Source organism: Macrobrachium rosenbergii, chromosome 48 (genome assembly GCF_040412425.1).
Source record: "Macrobrachium rosenbergii isolate ZJJX-2024 chromosome 48, ASM4041242v1, whole genome shotgun sequence".
Lineage (NCBI taxonomy): Eukaryota > Metazoa > Arthropoda > Malacostraca > Decapoda > Palaemonidae > Macrobrachium > Macrobrachium rosenbergii.
Window position 1 is genome coordinate 37,353,299 of NC_089788.1, and position 18,208 is coordinate 37,371,506.

General features: G+C 43.3%; 1 protein-coding gene across 1 annotated transcript in view; it reads left to right on the forward strand.

The window, feature by feature from the left end:
• Window positions 1–18,208, forward strand: part of LOC136831345 (kinesin-like protein KIF14) — a 563,293-nt gene that overhangs the window by 522,961 nt on the left and 22,124 nt on the right.

Sequence of the window (18,208 nt, forward strand, 5' to 3'; positions counted from 1 at the left end):
AGCATGGGTTTTTTTTGTTGTATTTTACATGAAATTGCGCACATTTTCATATATAAAACTTTATGTAATGGCTAATATAAAACGGTGCAAAAATTACGACAAAGTGACGAAAGAATTTCTGATATTTTCGGCCGAGTTACCGCACGGATGTAAGGAAAAAGTTTTTTTTTTTAAATTAACCATAAATAGAAATATTGTGCTAGAGACTTCTAATTTGTTGCAAAATGAAGGTAAATGATTGAATATTACTAGAATGTAAGAGTTTTAGCTTACAATTGTGTTTTTTGGCCATTTTGGTCAAGTCAAAGTTGACCGAAGGTTGAAATTTTGGCACTTCTTGTGATTTGTATGAAAATATTTCAAAACTTAAAAAAGCTACAACCATGAGTTATTTTTTGTTGTATTCTAAATGAAATTGTGCACATTTTCATATATAAAACTTTATGTAACGGGTAATATAAAACAGTGCAAACATTTCGACAAAGTCATGAAAGAATTTCTGAGATGCGTCGCTGATGCTCTGTAGCGCGAGAAGAAAGAAATTCGCGCATGCACAGCTGGGTAACGCATGTAAACAAAAGAACAGCGTGATCCGTGAACTCCCAGCATCCCTCAAGGCGCGTGATTTAAAACCTTTCGCAAACTAGGCCTATAACTATTTTTCCGCGAATATTTAAAAAAACTTTTTGTAGTTGACGTACTGTTCGTCCACTCGGCACCCAACAGACAATTTTATTTGATGTACGATACATCCAGTCGCCGTTTAAGGGTTAATAAGAAACTCAATTTAGCAGACAAGACACTATGCCTAGCTCAAGCACTTAAGGTTTACCTAGAAGTCTCGGCAAACATCCCAGAGGGTCCATTTCTCCTACACCCTAGCACAAACAAACCACTCTCCCTACAAGGGCTGTGAATTACTGTAGTACCTTAGGTACTACAGCAGAAAACCAGGGATCTTATTGATGGTGAGTATGCTAACTATCGCTGGGAGAAGGGCGACAGTACTGCAACCAAACCCAGCATGCATAGGTAAGCCACTGTAGAACTACATCCAAAAACACAAGTTCATGTATAGTTTCTTGTTCTTTGGTACCAAAACCTAAGGATTATTTCGAATAAAGAATGGGGCTTGAAATTTGTGGCTTGACCTCGGACCAGAAATATTTTTTCTTTTGGGTGCTGGGATTAAAAATTGAGAGCTTTAGCCTTTTCATCACCTGTCAATTTCTTTGTAAAGCTCTTGAGGATGAAACAAGTGACTACGCTATCAAAAAACAGGTTTTGACATCTAGGAAAAACGTATTTTTGGTAGGTGCTGTTGAGTCCTCAAAACCTTCCCACTTTCCTGATGAAAAGGCATGGGATTTGGACAAGGGATCATCCTGCATTGGCCAACAGAAAGTAATGCTACTTGTTCTCTGCACAGGTCTGTTGTTGACAATATGGCAGATTGCACATGCTCATTAATCACTTCTTCTAAGGTTTTGGCGATGGAAGAACCTGGGTATACAGCATCGCTGTAAAGATTTGGAAAGTGCTCTCTTATCTTTGAGTCCATTACTGTACATACTCCATCTTGTGTTAACGTGTTTGTCACTACAACACAATACCCGGCCATGAGACCAGCTAAAAGAGAATTCTTTGACATTAGTTTGGTCACCCACAGGGCTCTGATAGACCTATTTTCTCAGACCATTTGCCCATTTCCCACAGTTTACATAGGTCAGCCACTTGGTCAGTTCATCCATAAGGGATACCAGTTAGTCACCCTTATCTAGTACACTGCAGGATGCATTACTTTCTTCCTTTTACTTGTCATCTGTTCTTTTTAGTCTTTTCCCACATAAGTATTCAACCTTAGTGTCTATACCTTGCATGAACATTCACCTCTCATTTAATAAATATCCTCTGCGTAATTTTGTGAAAGTCATATGATATAACTCAGTGGTCTTGTCAAACTGATTTATAGTCAGCAGATAAAAGGGATTTTGACAAAGGAAAAATCTATTTCTGGGGGAAGACCTGTGTCACCCAGTGAAATAGTCCATTAGCACTGATTTCTAGGTATAAATATTGCTAAATATACCAGAGAAAAAGCTAACCATAATGCCAGGGTTATGACCCCTGGATCGAACACCACTAGATGGTGTCGGTATACACTAGGGGTGAGTGGTTGCCACTACCACAGATCTTCGTCCTATAGATTTCTCCAATCTCAAAACCCCGAAAAAGGGAGGAGCCGTTCCAAAACCTCATCCCCCGTACCCAGCCAACCACCACCCCGGCCGCCATCTTCATCCCAAGTTAGCACCCCCCAAGCTTGGTATGCCACTCGGAAAGGAAAAAAGGAAGTACAGGGATGGGTCACTGGGTGACACAGGTCTTCCCCCAGAAATAGATTTTTCCTTTGTCAAAATCCCTTTTCTGGGCTTGACCTGTGTCACCCAGTGAAATAGTGACAGAGAATCAACCATACAAAAGCTTGGTGGAGCCTTCTAAGAATTACCTTAATGGAGCTAAATAAAACTATGAGAAAATTACTGTTTTAATAACCCAAAACATTCATATTAAAGACATAATTAACATTATAAGGCACACAGTCTAAATCATAAAATAACTAACACCAAGACACTTAAGGCTAACAAAAGATTCAAACAGGAAATCCATGAAACGGCCAGGAGTCAGGCTGTGAAGCAGGCCTGACCTAAAGGTTAGAAGGCAGGGCAAGTAAACGAGGCAGGTAGGCGAGAGAAATATAAACAATAGGATAAACTAAGGTTACATAAACTAGTCTAGGGCTGGGGGAACAATACTTCCTGCAGCTACTGTGGGGTATTTAAGAGCCTCTAGAGACTTAAGATAGTGGCGTTTGAACACTGTTGGTGATTTCCAGCCCGTATACTTTTTAAGGTCATCAAAATTCATATTATGAAAATAATTAGCTGAGGTGGTCACCGCCCGAATATCATGTACCCTAGGTACTGAATCCGGGTTTGCCTGCTTTATGAAATATAGTATTTGTTGCCTGATGGTCTTTAAGGAAATGGTTCCTCCATTTTCCCTAACAAAAGGAGGGCCTGAATTCCTATTAGAAGGTCTATTTAAATAAGCTTTTAAAGTGTTAACTGGACATAAGGACAGATCCTGTGGAAGGGGAATAATCTTCCAAGAGACCATCTATTTTGTGGATCCTCATTCTTTGCTAGAAACTTGAGATCCGGAGACAACAGAACTTCTCCTGACGGGAGGAAATCAACATAGTTCGGTTCTCTAGAGAGAGCAGACAGTTCAGAAATTCAAGCCCCTGAGGCTAGACTTACTAGAAATAACGTTTTCCTTAACAGACTCGAGTATGTACATAATTCATTATCAGTGTCTAATGCCAATTTAAGTACGTCATTTAAGAACCAGGAAACCGTGTGAGGACGGGTTGCTGGTCTAAGACGAGCGCATGCTTTAGGAATTGACAAAAAATATGAGTCTGTAAGGTTAATATTAAAGCCATGTAAAAATATTTTTCTTAAAGCAGATTTTGCTGTAGTAATAGTACCAGTGGCCAGTCCTTTCTCAAATAATGATCTGAAGAAAGAGATTGCTAGGTTCGTGGTCATTTCCTGAGCTTCAGATTCCCTCAGAAATAATGCTAACTTTTTAACTGCTGAGTCATATTGTCTGAGAGTAGATTCCCTCTTGTCTGATTCTATGAACAGTGTATTAATAGGATCAATGTTAGCGTCTTTCTGAGCTGCAAACTTCATGAAGTCCATAAAGCTAGGGCATTCAGAATTCTTGAGGAAGCTGACACAGTCCGAGTTTGTATACTTGTGTCAATCTTGGACTGGGGATTTGTTTGCGCCAGAGTTTCAACTCTAGAAGAAGAGGAAACCAATTGCTCTTCGGCCAGTTGGGTGCCACAAGTGCTACTTGACCTTTGGATGATCTGAGTTTGTGTAAAACTTTCATTAATAGGTTTATTGGTGGAAAGGAAACAGATAGATCCTTTGCCATCTGTTCCAGTCGATTGACATCGCATCCGTGGAATGAGCTAGAGGGTCTAGATTGGGAGCAATGTAACACGGAAGCTTGTGGTTGCTCTCTGTGGCAAACAGGTCCACCTGGAGACCCGGTACCTGAAGACAAATCCACTCAAATGATGCCTTGTCCAAGGACCATTCCGACTCCAGCGGAGTTGTCCTGGATAGTGAATCTGCAATGACATTTCGAACACCTGCCAGATGGGTAGCTGACAGGTGCCAAAGATGTTTCCTTGCCAGAGAGAAATTGGATCATTACCTGATTGATATGGCTCGACTTGGAGCCCCCTCTGTTTATGCAATGTACAACTACTGCACTGTCCAGTACCAGTCTGATATGGATCTGTCTGGTTGGACGTAGTTTCTTTAGTGTTAGAAATACTGCCATTGCCTCTAGAATGTTGATATGGAACTGGCGGAATACAGTCGACCATGTTCCTTGAACTTTCTTGTGTTGGGAGTATCCTCCCCATCCGCTTAGGGAAGCATCCGTATGGATCACTAATGATGGAGGGGGAAATTGGAGAGGCACTGACCTTGACAAACCCTTGACTGTTGACTATGGTCGAAGCCTCTTCCTCAACACCGGCGGAATTAGAGACATCTTGTCCCTGTTTCTGCTGTTGGCTCGTCTCCGCCATACCCTGTTTATATCCTTCAGTTTGGCTTTTAGCAGCAAATCTGTCACTGATGCGAACTGGAGAGAACCCAGGACTCTTTCCTGGGTACGACGAGAGGCTCTTTTGTTTTTGAGGAACTGCCTGGTAGCTTTGGCTAGTTCCCTCCTTTTGGCTGGCGGAAGTGACAGTTTGTGTGTGTTTAGGTCCCATTGGATTCCTAACCACTGAAATTGAGCCTCCGGAACTAGGCGGGATTTCTTCCTGTTTATTTGGAATCCTAAGGATTCCAGGAAGTTGATCACTATGAATGTTGCTTTTCGACATTCCTTGGCGTTGGATGCCCAAATTATCCAATCATCCAGGTATGCGGCTAACATAATCCCTTGAGCCTGTAGCTGTTGGACTACTGTCTCTGCCAGTTTGGTAAAAATTCTGGGCGCTATGTTGAGCCCGAATGGCATGACTCTGAACGAGTATGCTTGTTTCCCTAGTCTGAACCCTAGGTAAGGAGAGAAGTTTCTCGCAATCGGGACGTGATAGTATGCGTCTGAAAGATCTATAGAGGTGGTGACGGCCCCACGGGAAGTAGGGTCTGCACCTGCGAGATTGTAAGCATCTGAGAAACTTGTCGCATTGAATGTATAAGTTGAGACAGAGACAAGTCTAGAATTACTCTTTGCTGGAATGAGTCTTTCTTTGGGACACGGAACAGACGGCCTTGAAATTTCAAGTGTCTCACTTTCTTTATTGCCTTCTTTTGAAGAAGGTCTTTTACAAAGTCCAGTAAGTCTTTGAATGGAGGTTGATGGAACCTGACTGGCGGAGGAGGCCCTCTGCTCCAGCTCCATCCCAGACCTTTTGAAACTATGCTGTGGGCCCACGGACTGAAGGTCCAATGGTCCCGGAAGAGATATAACCTCCCGCCTACCTGAGGAGACTCATTGATTGGAAGAGGACTTACTTCCTCTGCCTCCTCGGGTTCCTCTTCCACGGGAGAGAGGTCTGGTTGCAGTCCTACCTCTGTAGGCGGCTCTGGCTCTACCCCCCCTCGCATGCCTGTTGTAGCCTCGAAACGCCCCTTGGCTTTCAAACGAAGCGTTGAAGGCTGGGGACGCTACGAAGGCTGGCGGAGCAGGGGCTTGCTGAGCCGGCTGCATCAGTACGAACTGCTGCTGAGGCTGAGCTTTGGATGTAGAAGGCTGTCCAATCTGAGAGACCGGTACAGCTTGAAGCACAGTTTGAGCCTGGGGTTTCCTATATCTGCTGAACCTCTTCCTTTCCCTGGGTTGAGGTCCGGAGGTCTCGGCGGACTTCCTTTTAAAAGGGAGACCCCAACGGGAGCGAAGACTTTGATTTGCTCTGGTTGCCTCCGCCAGAACATTATTGACCTCATCCTCAGGGAAGATGTTAGGTCCCCAGACAGAACTCTTCATGAGTCTATTGGGCTCATGTCTGTTAGTGGCATCTGCGAAGACATGCTTCCGGCAGTTTTGTTTCGCCACCACAAAGTCATAAAGGTCCGATTGGAATGACGCTAATAATGATTTCGTCAGGACCTGGAACAGAGGTTCGTCAGGGTAAGTTAACACTGTTACCTCTGCGATGGTGATGGAATGCAGGGAGCGACTCAACCTGCACTTAGCCTCAAACTCCGCCTTCAGAAGGGCCTCCGGAATCTTGGGAAGCTGTTCACTGAACAAGGTGGAGGCACACTCGGGGTCGAGTTTACTCACTGTGAACGTAGCCGGAGCTCCCGACCAATATTCCGAATCCCCGGGGAAAAGAAGGGAGGTGGGATCTGTCTCCCGGAGTTGAGGCAGCAGTTTGCCATCTATTCCCGCCTGAATAGTCAATTCTGCGATCTTAGTCGTGCAGGGGGTAGGGAAGGAGTCACCTACCGAGAACATCGTAAAACTCCCTTTAAAGGGAGTAAGTTTTGTATTTTCGCACTCCCAGTCAGTGAGAGCGCGCATCAGGGCGGATTGGGCTTGGTCCCTGGGAAAGATAACCGTTTCCTTCGGGACCTTGTCGGATCTAATCCAGGCTTCCTCTGTTAGCCTGGCATAGCCTGGGTAGGGAGGTACCAGGTCGGGTGGAAAGAACTCCAGTTCTTCCAGACGACGAGTGCCCAAACCCTCGATGGTCAGGGTATCATTATGCAGGGGGGCGTGTAGAGCCAGCCGCCACGGGTTCCCCTTATCAAAGGGGGGCAGTCTGGAGGCATCCGGAACAACATGGGAGTGCTGTACTGCTCCGGATTGGATAAATCCGGAGAGCAAGCTTTCCTGGGCCTCCATCCTTTGTGCCAATGACAGCACTGACTGACCAGAGGTCTCCAAGCTTGAAGCAAGCTGAGAAGAAAGGTCTTGTATCCTAGCTTCAACCCTGGAGTCTAACTTCTGCATCAGAAGTTCGGCGAAGGCCTCAGGGTCAAAGTTAGGCTGTGGGGGTTTAGCCTTAGACACCCTAGATCTCGACCCTTTGGACGGGGGAGTAGCCTTACTTGAGGACGCCACTGATGTAAGAGCCAGTGACGACCTTGAGGGAGCTGTTGGATTAGACCTTTGAGGTCTAGAGGACTTTGGTAAGTCTTTCTTTTTTAAGGATTTCACCTTGGGGATAACAGACCTAGATCTGTCCCCAAGGATAGCTGGTTTGGTAAACCCCTGAAAAGAAGAAGGAGAACTAAAAAGGGAACTACCAAGACCCTCTCCCCCTGCCTCACTTACCACCTTACCTTCTACCTGATGGTCCAAATCCACGCTCATCGGCTCGAGGTGGATGTTGATGGCCGCTACCTCTTCCGCCACCTCTCCGCACAGGTTGTCTTCTTGGGAGGGTTGCGTCTCTTGCCGGATCCTCTCGATGATTGGGGCGGCCAATTCCGCCGGCATTGCAGCGGAGATCCGGGCACTGGGGTAGAGGAGATTACAAATCTCCTCCGACAGGACATAAGGATTGCCAGACGCAACGTTCCTCCCAAATCCACCGACCCAGATCTTCAGGGTCAACAGCGAAGAGTCACGGATGATTTGGTCAGACTGTAAGAAAGGGCAGGACTTACTGAGAATATTCTCCAATTTCCCGTATATGTCTATATAAGTCATTAAAGTCAAAAAGAGACTAAAGGTTAGCGGTCTCTTAAAACTTACCGACTCATCCACCACTAACTCGTACAGAGCGTAGCAGACTTCACAGCCATCCGGGTGCCAAACGACCAGGTCCCCAACGTGGACCGAGCAGCTAGAGTGCGATCGGCACACCTCGTGTCCACAGGGCTGTTGGAGAATCGCCGTGCACCCTGGCTCCTGACAACGTACCATCTGTAAGTGGAATGGCGGTACATGAGTAACCTCAAGGCAAGGCCCGCCGGAGTTAGGTCCGGCGGTAATAGGCTACCTTAACACAGATTAATGGGTGATGAAACATGCGTGTCATCAGGCAAAACCCGCCGGTTATGCTACAGAATGGCTAACTATTAATTATGTTAAAAATAAGTACTCTAAGATACTCCGTCGCTATGGTACTCCGCCGTGATTTGCCACTGAAATCTCGTTATGTCACAAATTATGGAAACGGCGTAATGTGGCGGAAAGGAGTGTTCGCATATGGCCCATCTCTCAATCGCCCAGGGCGGAAACCACATAGTGGAAAACGCCAAATAAACTGAAAACCATACCCACCGGAGTGGTAACATGGACGATAACAACGAAAGATCCAACTAACCTGGCGGAGACTAAACATAGCGTAACTCATGATTGCATCCCTGGGACAGTGTTCGACGCTCCAGCTATAACTGTGGAAAGCGAGCAAACGAAACACTGCCCGATAAGGGAAAGGTAGCAGAGTGGCAGAAGCCCAGCGAACGGCGACCAGTCGGGTGGGTAGCACCCTCTGGAAGCCGAATGAAACCTCCCCACGGGGGTGCGAAGCATAGCGATCGGTTTCCCTCTGCTAGGAAGACGCCCAGGTCACTCGCCAAAAACTAACTGATCAGGTAAAGAAGGACTAGGCTATATACACGAAAAAACCTGTGCAACCTTCGATCCCAGCCTACCTTCCAAAACCAAAAGTTTTGGCTTGGTCAGGAAGGCCAGAATGAGTGCTACGGGGGTGGGGGGAAGAACCTCGCATAACCTAGCCACACCCTCCAAAACCGACAGCCTGGTCAGGTGGTAGGCTATGAATAGAGGAGACCCTTCACTATTCTAACATCACCCTCCAAAACCTAACGGCCTGGTCAGGTGGGCTAAGGGTGAAGAGCAACTCTCTCACTAGCCTAACCTCACCCTCCAAGACCTAACGGCCTGGTCAGGTGGGCTAAGGGGGAAGAGCAACTCCCTCACTAGTCTAACCTCACCTTCCAAAACCTAACGGCCTGGTCAGGTGGGCCAAGAGAGAACGAAGAACTCCCTCACAAACCTAACATCTCCCTCCAAAACCTCAAAACGGCCTGGTCAGGTGAGCTAGGTAGTCTGAGCATCTTGTAAAAGCGCCTATCCTGTCTAGCCTAACCCTTCAAAACCGAATTACGGTTCGGTCGAGTAGGCTAGGCTAGAATATACCTAATCGAATAAAACTACCTGACGTCAAGAATACTAACATAAAAAAGTTAACCATTCGATGTGAGAAGTTTAAAAATATATACTTATAAATACATAAATGACTCAGCGTCAGAGAGGTCCAAACAACATCCGTTATACGGGAAGCGGGGATACCCAAAATGGCTACCTCTGACGCCGAATCGTACACAAAAACTAATCCAAGAATAGACATGTCATCCATCCTTGTACACATCAGTTATGATCATGAAAATAATACCACCATCGAGAAGGCACCAACTTGCTGGTGGAGGAAGGAAACCGGAGAAAAGGGAGAAAACTATGATCAGAAAAAAGGGAGGGGTGTACCTCCATCCCTAGCCTAGATCAGTCATGATACGGGCTCCCTAACCTCCTACCAGCGAAATGGTAAATTCTCCAAATAAGGCTCCAAACGGAATGGAGCATAGATAAAAACTAGCAGAAACATTCTGCTAATAAAATGCGAAGACTGAGGGTCAAGCATGGCAGAGGCAGACACAGCCCACGCCTGGCTGCGTGGAACTATTTACCTTGGTAAACAATATACGAACAGTCAAATATAATGCCTCTGTAATAAAAAACCAAAAGGAAATGGTACTCAACTTAGATGGAAACTCCTGGTGGGATGACATGATGAATAAGCAGAAAAAACCAAAAAACAACACCAAGGAAAAATACAGTGTATCTAGGAAGGCGTGCTAAATTGGAATGAAGATGGCGGCTGGGGTGGTGGTTGGCTAGGTACGGGGGAACGGGGGATGAGGTTTTGGAACGGCTCCTCCCTTTTTCGGGGTTTTGAGATTGGAGAAATCTATAGGACGAAGATCTGTGGTAGTGGCAACCTCTCATCCCTTGTGTATACCGACACCATCTAGTGGTGTTCGATCCAGGGGTCATAACCCTGGCATTATGGTTAGCTTTTTCTCTGGTATATTTAGCAATATTTATACCTAGAAATCAGTGCTAATGGACTATTTCACTGGGTGACACAGGTCGAGCCCAGAAATACTGTCATTTCAGTGTGCTTGTAGTGCTGACTGGGGGGTGTTTGTTCTTGAATTGGGATGAAAATTAACAAAAAGAATTTGGACAGTTTATTGGTAAGAGACCAAAGGAAATGGAAGCAAGATAGAGGAAAAAAGATGGGAAAACAACATTGCATATTTCCTGGTGTTTGATGAAAGTGAGAGGGGAAACCAAGCGTCATTGTAGATTTAGCATGTAGTCAAATGTTTGCATCAACTTATTTTTGAAGATTTGATGTGATGAACATTGTTTATTTCTTCATAAGTTCAAATATATGATATTTTCTTTTAATTCAAATACGTATTGGGTATTTACTCAAATAGGTATTGGGTATTTACTCAGTAATACAAAAAAAAATTCCCATTATTTTTTACAATTAAAAAATGCAACAACTTCTGAGAAATGAAATAATGAGAGTATAAATTTACTGGTATATATGCCTTACCTTATCTATAACTGCTTATGATGTTGCTCAGTTGGTCTTGTGGCCACATCAGGATCCATTGTTGCTTATGCTGGACCGTTAAGATTGGTGGTTAGTTTTTTATGCAAAGCACTACACAGTTTCCTTCTGGTATGTGGGCCTGGTATGTGTAAAACATACTGTACACTCTTTATTTTAATAAATAGATAAATATGCTAGTGAGGATGCACAATAGTCAAATTGTGACCTGAGAGTGCGTTTACATATTTACTAAAAATATCTTTCTTCTTTAATCTGAGATTTGGTGTAAGTTACTTACCAAGTAATTTCATAGCTAACGTTTCTAGTATCAGCAGCTAAAATTTGTTTTGGTGTAGGTGTCTAGCCCCGCCCACTTGAGGAAGAAGAGGAACAACTGAGCAAATGGTTTCATTTTGTTTCTGCCGGCTTCCTACATAGGTTGTGCGCAGCAGCTGAATTTGGAATAGTATACTTTGCTGTTTTTTGGTTGTTCCTCAAATTGGTGAAGTATCCTTTGATTTTCGGTAGCCTTTCAGCAATAGCTAGATAGGTTTTTTGACATTAAAACCTTGGTATTCACAAATTTTGACTACTTGATTGTGACTTGGTACTTAGTTATTGACTTGTTGTGACAATGTCAGATACTAGTACTACTTCTACTCGATATTGCAGCAAAGCCTGTAATACGAGATTAACCTCTGCTAGGTATGATTCTCACACTTTTTGCACATCTTGCACAGGTCAGATTTGTTCAATAGAGAATACATGTATCAAATGTGAGGGGTGGGATCCTAAACAATGGAAGATTTTGAGTTCTTATCTTTCAAAACTTGAGAGGAATGGAAAGAGAAAAGCAAAGATTAAACATGACAAGACTTTAGCTAGTCAGGAATCGGCTAGGTCTTCTTCGGAAGTTCTAGTTATATCTTTGAATGCTGTTTCTCCCATCTTGTCCTTTTCAGTACCACCTGATCCTTTACCCAGCTCTCTTGCTCCCGACCCCAATACCATTGCCAGTCTGGAGTTGAAATTTGATTATAAACTCAAATTATTAGTGAATACAGTGGCCCAGGTAGGGGCATCAGTGTGTTCCTTGATGGAACAGAAATCAAGTGATAAGAGTCAAGTGTTAGTGGAGGAGCTGGCTGCCCGTCCCGCTGGTTCTCCTAGGCGAAGGTCCCAGGCATACTAGCCTAAACCTGGGAGAAGCCATGCCGGAGGCCCAAGGGAGGTCGGTGGGGTCTGCCCACGGGTAGTCAGCCCCTCAGTCTCACCTGTTGCAAAATCCCAAGTGGCGACAGTGCATGACAGCTATTGGAAAGGAGCTCTGTCACAGGCTCACTGCCTTTCTTCCAGCTCAAAGGCTTCCAGCCCTGAACAAGAGTGCCAATGGCGCTTCAGTGATGTGTCTAGACCACTGAAAAGCTCTGCAGTGGAGGTGCATCGCTCGCCTCAGGTTCCATGCAAGAAGGTGAAGGAGTCTCTCCCTTCATGCAGTGTCTGGGATAGAACGGAATGTTTTTCTCCCGATCAACCTGACGTTTGCTGACACAAGCGCCCAACTGCACCAGATAGCGCAGCAGTTTCTGAGCGCTTATCTCCTGCTGAAGTTCCTAGAAACAAGCGTCTATTGGCGCCAGTAGCTTTGGCAGAGCCTTTTTCTCCTGCGCTGTCTCCCGGCTCTCTTAAGCGCAAACACCCTGTGACGCCAACTGGTGCAGCAGCTCCTGAGTGCCTATCGTCGTCCAAGCCCCCAGTAACCCCTGAGCACCCAGTAGCGCCTGAGTGCCCATTGGGGCTCAAGCTTCCTTTGATGCTCGAGCATTCTTTGGCACCAAAGCAGCCAGTAGCAATCATACACTCAGTGTCTCTTGAGTGCCCAGCGGCTTCCAAGCAGCCAGCAGCCAAGCGCCCTGTAGCGCTTGCTTGATCACAAAGTGTAGCACCTTCAGGTTATCCTGACTCGTCTTCTAGACGTTTGGCACCAGCTCCCTCAGTAACAGCGCCTTGCATTTTGCAGCAGACTTCGACCTCGTCTTGTTTGGATCCTTCTCTTGCTCCAGTTCAACAGCGTCTGGATGACATTTTAGGTTTTTTGAAGAAACCTCATTTGTCTGTGAAGTTAAGTATACCTTAGTTTAGCCAGACCACTGAGCTGATTAACAGCTCTCCTAGGGCTGGCCCAAAGGATTAGATTTATTTTATGTGGCTAAGAACCAATTGGTTACCTAGCAACGGGACCTACAGCTTATTGTGGAATCCGTCTGTGAAACCTTCCAATGAATTGGCGTTGTCACCGGTCTCATTGGTTGAAGAGGAATTAGATGTAGAACCAGAAGAGAATTCCACTCCTTCGGCTTATGCTGCACTGTTGCAGCATCTTCTGCGTAATTTTCCCTCCTTCTTTCCAGCTTCTCCCCCTTTGCCCGAGTCAGCTTCTCAGATGAGTGGTCAATCCAGTGAGTCTACTAAGTTACCAAAGATGGTACTCTCCACTTCTGCAAGGAAGGCACTGAGCAAGGTTGAGACCTGGCTTTCAGACAAGAGGGAGAACGGGAAAGCTTGCTTCAGTTATCCCCCCTACAAGATTATTGAACAGAAGGTATCAATGTTATGCTACCGGAAAAGCTCCTTCCTTGGGGGCACCTTCCTCCTCCGTGGAAGACTTCTGTCTCATTGACACTTCCCGTAGACCAGCATTTTCAGTGGCCAATATTATGTTCTCCACAGCTGAACTAGACCGCCTTACTTAAAAACATGTTTAAAGTGTTTGAAGTGGTCAGTTTTTTAGATTGGACGGTGGGCGCTCTAGTGAGTAAGATTCAAGAACACCCAATGGTGCCTTTGGACTTGTCTTCAGGTCTTCTTGGAGCTCTCTCATGTGCTGATAAGGGGATTAGAGATAGTTCCCGTGAACTGACCTTTGAACTTAGGTATTTTGAAGAAAAGAGAGCTCTGCTGTGCTTTCACCTCAAAGGGAGTCACCACGGCTCAGAATCTGCCCTTCTCTTCTTCCCTCTGTTGCGTGAGTGTTTGTTCCCACAGTCTATGATGAATAATATTGCTTTGGCTTTGCAGAAGTCGACACAAGATCTTTTAGTGCATTCTTCAAGGCGTCCTAAGGAGCTTCCTCCTTTTAGCTCCAAGTCATCCTCCCCTTTACAGCCCTTTTCCTTTTATGGGAACAAGTGAAGGGCGTGCGAACATGCGTTTCACCCCTCGTTCTATCAAGAAGTCCTCTTCCAAGACGTCAGCCAAGAAATAATCCCAGTGTCCTCCATGCCCCAGTAGGTACCAGGCTCCTCTTTTGGGAGATTTGGAAGGAGAAAGGGGCTACACAATCCTGCTCACAGATTGACCTCCCTTAGTCAGGAAGCCCATCAGCTTGACTGCTTACCCTTAGACTCCAGGAGGTTTGCAGCTCTCGCAGAGGAAGTACAGTCCCTCCTCGAGAAGAGGGCAATACAGTAGAAGTAGCCACAGATCCAACTTCAGAGGGGTTTTACAATCGGCTGTTTGTAGTCCCCAAAGCCACAGGAGGATGGAGACTGTTCCTAGATGTAAGCGCACTGAACAACTTTGTGCTAAAGACGAAGTTTGGTATGGAAACGAATCAGTCCATTCTGGCCTTGATTTGTCAGGGAGATTACAGTAAACCCCCCTTATTCGATATTCGTGTTCTCACAATTTGCGGACTCACCAGTTTGCGGGATTTTCTGTGGAACTCATCTATAAATTATTCGCAGAAAATTTGGCAATTCGAGGACTTTTTCATTGGAAAATATTCACTAATTAGTGTATTTTTACGTTATTTTCATGACTAAAAACATTTTTTATGATAAAAAATGATTTACTAATTTTCAAATATTAAGACTAATAATAATAATAAAAAACATTTATGATAAAAAAATTGTTTACTAATTTTTATTATTATTAATGTTAATATTTGAAAATAATAATAATAATAATAATAATAATAATAATAATAATAATAATACTGTAAGATTAAATAATACATAACTCAAAGAGAGAGAAACTGGTTTTCTCCCCTCCATTCAGGATGGACCCCGACCTCATTAAACTGAAGACAGATGCTCAGAATTAATAGTATTGAAATATTAAAATTATATCAAAGTACTATTGAAATTATATTAAAATGATATATAAGTGTTTCAGGATGATAGTATAAGCGTTTTTAGAGGGTACATTTTATGATAAAATAATGATTTATGGTACATACTAATTTTCAAATATTAATATTAAATTTAATAAGATTAAATAACACTAAATAAAAATAATAATTCTCTCTCTCTCTTTCTCTCTCTCATATTAAGATGAGAGAATTTTTCCGACATGTAATATGTATGTATGTTTCTTTTGTATGATAAATAAATGATTTACCTAATAACTACTAATTTTCAAATATGATTAAAATTAAATAATAATGATAATAATAATAATAATAATAATAATAATAATAATAATAATAATAATAATAATATATTATATACTATTTTCCATGCATTTGTGTAGTAAATTTTTTAACATTTTAAACAAACAAATAGTGATTCCCAGTCTTTTTTTATCCTCGGCTTAAGAAAGGAGGGGGAGGGTAAATGTTAGTTTACTTGACAGTTTGACACTTTGGTCAGAGGGGAGGAGTGTTTCCTTCAGAAGCTCAAAGATTTCAATCTTTTGACATCATAAGCCGTTATTCCTCTCTCTCTCTCTCTCTCTCTCTCTCTCTCTCTCTCTCTCTCTCTCTCTCTCTCTCTCTCTCTCTCTCTCTCTCTCTCTCAGGAAAAGCTATTGTGTGTGTGTGTGTTCATAGTGTTTTGAAAATGTTTAGTAAAGGTATTGCATCTTTGGAAGACAAAAAACAAACATACAAATTTTGTTGTTGTCAGAGAGATTAAAGAGACAAACTCACTCTCTCTCTCTCTCTCTCTCTCTCTCTCTCTCTCTCTCTCTCTCTCTCTCTCTCTCTCTCTCTCTCTCTCTCTTTTTCTTTCTTTTTCTTTCTTTCTTTTGCCCCAGCCAGCCTTGTTGAATATAAGTTGAAGTGGTAACTCTCTTTCTCTCTGGTTTGGCTGGAAGACTTAGAAGTACATATGTATATATTTTTAAGGGTACTAATATTTAAGATGACTTTGAAGTTATATTAATAATATAATTTCAAAGATCAATACAGTAATAGGTATGTTTGATGTAGGATGATACTTTAAGTATACAATGGGTATTTGAACTTTCAAGATAAGCAGTTATAAGCCTTTTTAGAGGGAGGTAGCAAGCATTCGCGGATTTTAACTATTCGCAGGGGGGTCTGGAACACATCCCCTGCGAATACGGGGGTTTACTGTATATGGTCTCAATAGATATGCAAGATGTGTACTTCCACATCCCCATACATCGAGAGTCAAGGAAGTACCTCAGATTTGTATTTCAGGACCAAATCTCCCAATTTCGACTCTATGCTTCAGATTAACCACAGCCCCTCAAGTGTTTACCCGGGATTTGGCCCCCCCTGGCATCTTGGCTTCATCTCGTGGAGATAAACATCTCACTTTACTTGGATGACTGGCTCCTTCGCTCCCGACAAAGGAGCAATGCGTGAAGGATCTTCAGAAAACTCTTCTGTTAACCCAGGAGTTGGGTTTGTTAACCAATCATCAGAAGTCCCAACTGACTCCCTCTCAAGAATTAGTATATTTGGGATGACTCTGAACTCTTGTCTTTTTCAGGCTTTTCTAGCCCCGAAGAGAGTGGAGTCCTGTCTACGTACGATAAATGAATTTCTCTCCCTTCAGAGCTGCATGGTCAACAAATGGATGAGTCTCCTTGGAACGTTGGCCTCAATAGAACAGTTTGTTTCACTGGGGAGACTTCATATAAGGGTAATTCAGTTTTTCCTCAGAGCCAGTTGGGACAGAAAGAGACATCCAGATTTTCGTGTTTCCGGTGACCCAGAGCATCAAGGAACACTTGCTTTGGTGGAGATCCGATAGCAGGTTACTACAAGGAAAGTCACTTTCTCCACAGAACCCAGACCTAAGCTTCTTTGCAGGCGCTTCAGATGTGGGCTGGGGCGCTCTTCTTGAAGACAGGGAAGTCTCCGGGACATGGTCACAAGATCAGAAGAAGCTACATATAAATGAGAAAGAACTCGAGGTCACTCACTTGGGTCTTCAGGCCTTTGCCTCAGAGGTGTACAACAAAACAATAGCAGTTCATTTGGACAACACCACAGCCCCGTCATACATCAGCAAGCAGGGAGGAACTCGTTCCTTCTCGTTTTGCGAAACAGCAAGGGATGTATTTTACTGATCACATGAAGAATAGAAGGAATCCCTTCTTATTACTTTTAGTTCAAAATTGTTGGTTCAGAGATTCTTCAGCAACAAAATTTGTTTTTGCTTCAGAAGATATTTACTAATGCTGCGTTGACAGACCTTTAAAACAAAATTCTTCTCTTTAATCTTTCAAGGATAGAATTACACTGCATAGAGGGAACTGGCAATTCTCTCTCTCTCTCTCTGATGTCATTTGCCACGTAAACAGTAAACACAAGTATTGTCCAGTAACTCAGCTTTTGTCCTCGTAAAGTTTACCTTTGTCATGTCTTTTGTTTCCTAAAAAACATACAAAGCATCGTACTGTAGCTACCAGTCAGGCAGCAGTTTTTTAATGCTCATTGTTTGGCTACAATATTTCCTACCCTTCAGAAAATAGCGTTTCTTATTGACGGTACGTACTGTGCGCAAGTTAAATTGCTTACAAGTTAAAAGCATTTCAGTTTAGTACAGTATAAATACAGAACAGTACTGTATATATAAAATAAAAATATAAATGAAAAGTTTTATATATACCTTAGGTAAATGTAAAGGAAAATGGTACGTGACAAGCGGAGGAAGGTAAATGTGAAGGAAAACGGTACGTGACAAGCAGAGGAACAGTAACTATCTTAAATTGTGGACGAACATTACGTACAGTATTTTAAAATCGGCTGACCCTCTTCGGCATCCGTCTTATCCGATAACCTGGATTAATGGGGTCTGATTTAACAAGGGTCGACTGTAATTAAAAAATTTATACATTTCTATAGTAAATTATGTGATATTTTAAACAAACAAATATCATTTCCTGATCTTTTGTGAAACCTTTGAAGAGAGGGTCGAGGGGAAAGCTGTCAAATATGTCAATTGTTGCCCACGGCGTGTCAAAGGATTTCTGCTACTCTCTCTCTCTCTCTCTCTCTCTCTGTAATAATTCATAAATAATTTAATATTTGATATTTTAATTAAGGACAACTCTCTCTCTCTCTCTCTCTCTCTCTCTCTCTCTCTCTCTCTCTCTCTCTCTCTCTCTCTCTCTCTCTCTCTCTCCGTAATAATTGATAAATAATTTCACTCTCTTAAGTAAGGACAACCATATCTCTCTCTCTCTCTCTCTCTCTCTCTCTCTCTCTCTCTCTCTCTCTCTCTCTCTCTCTCTAACTCT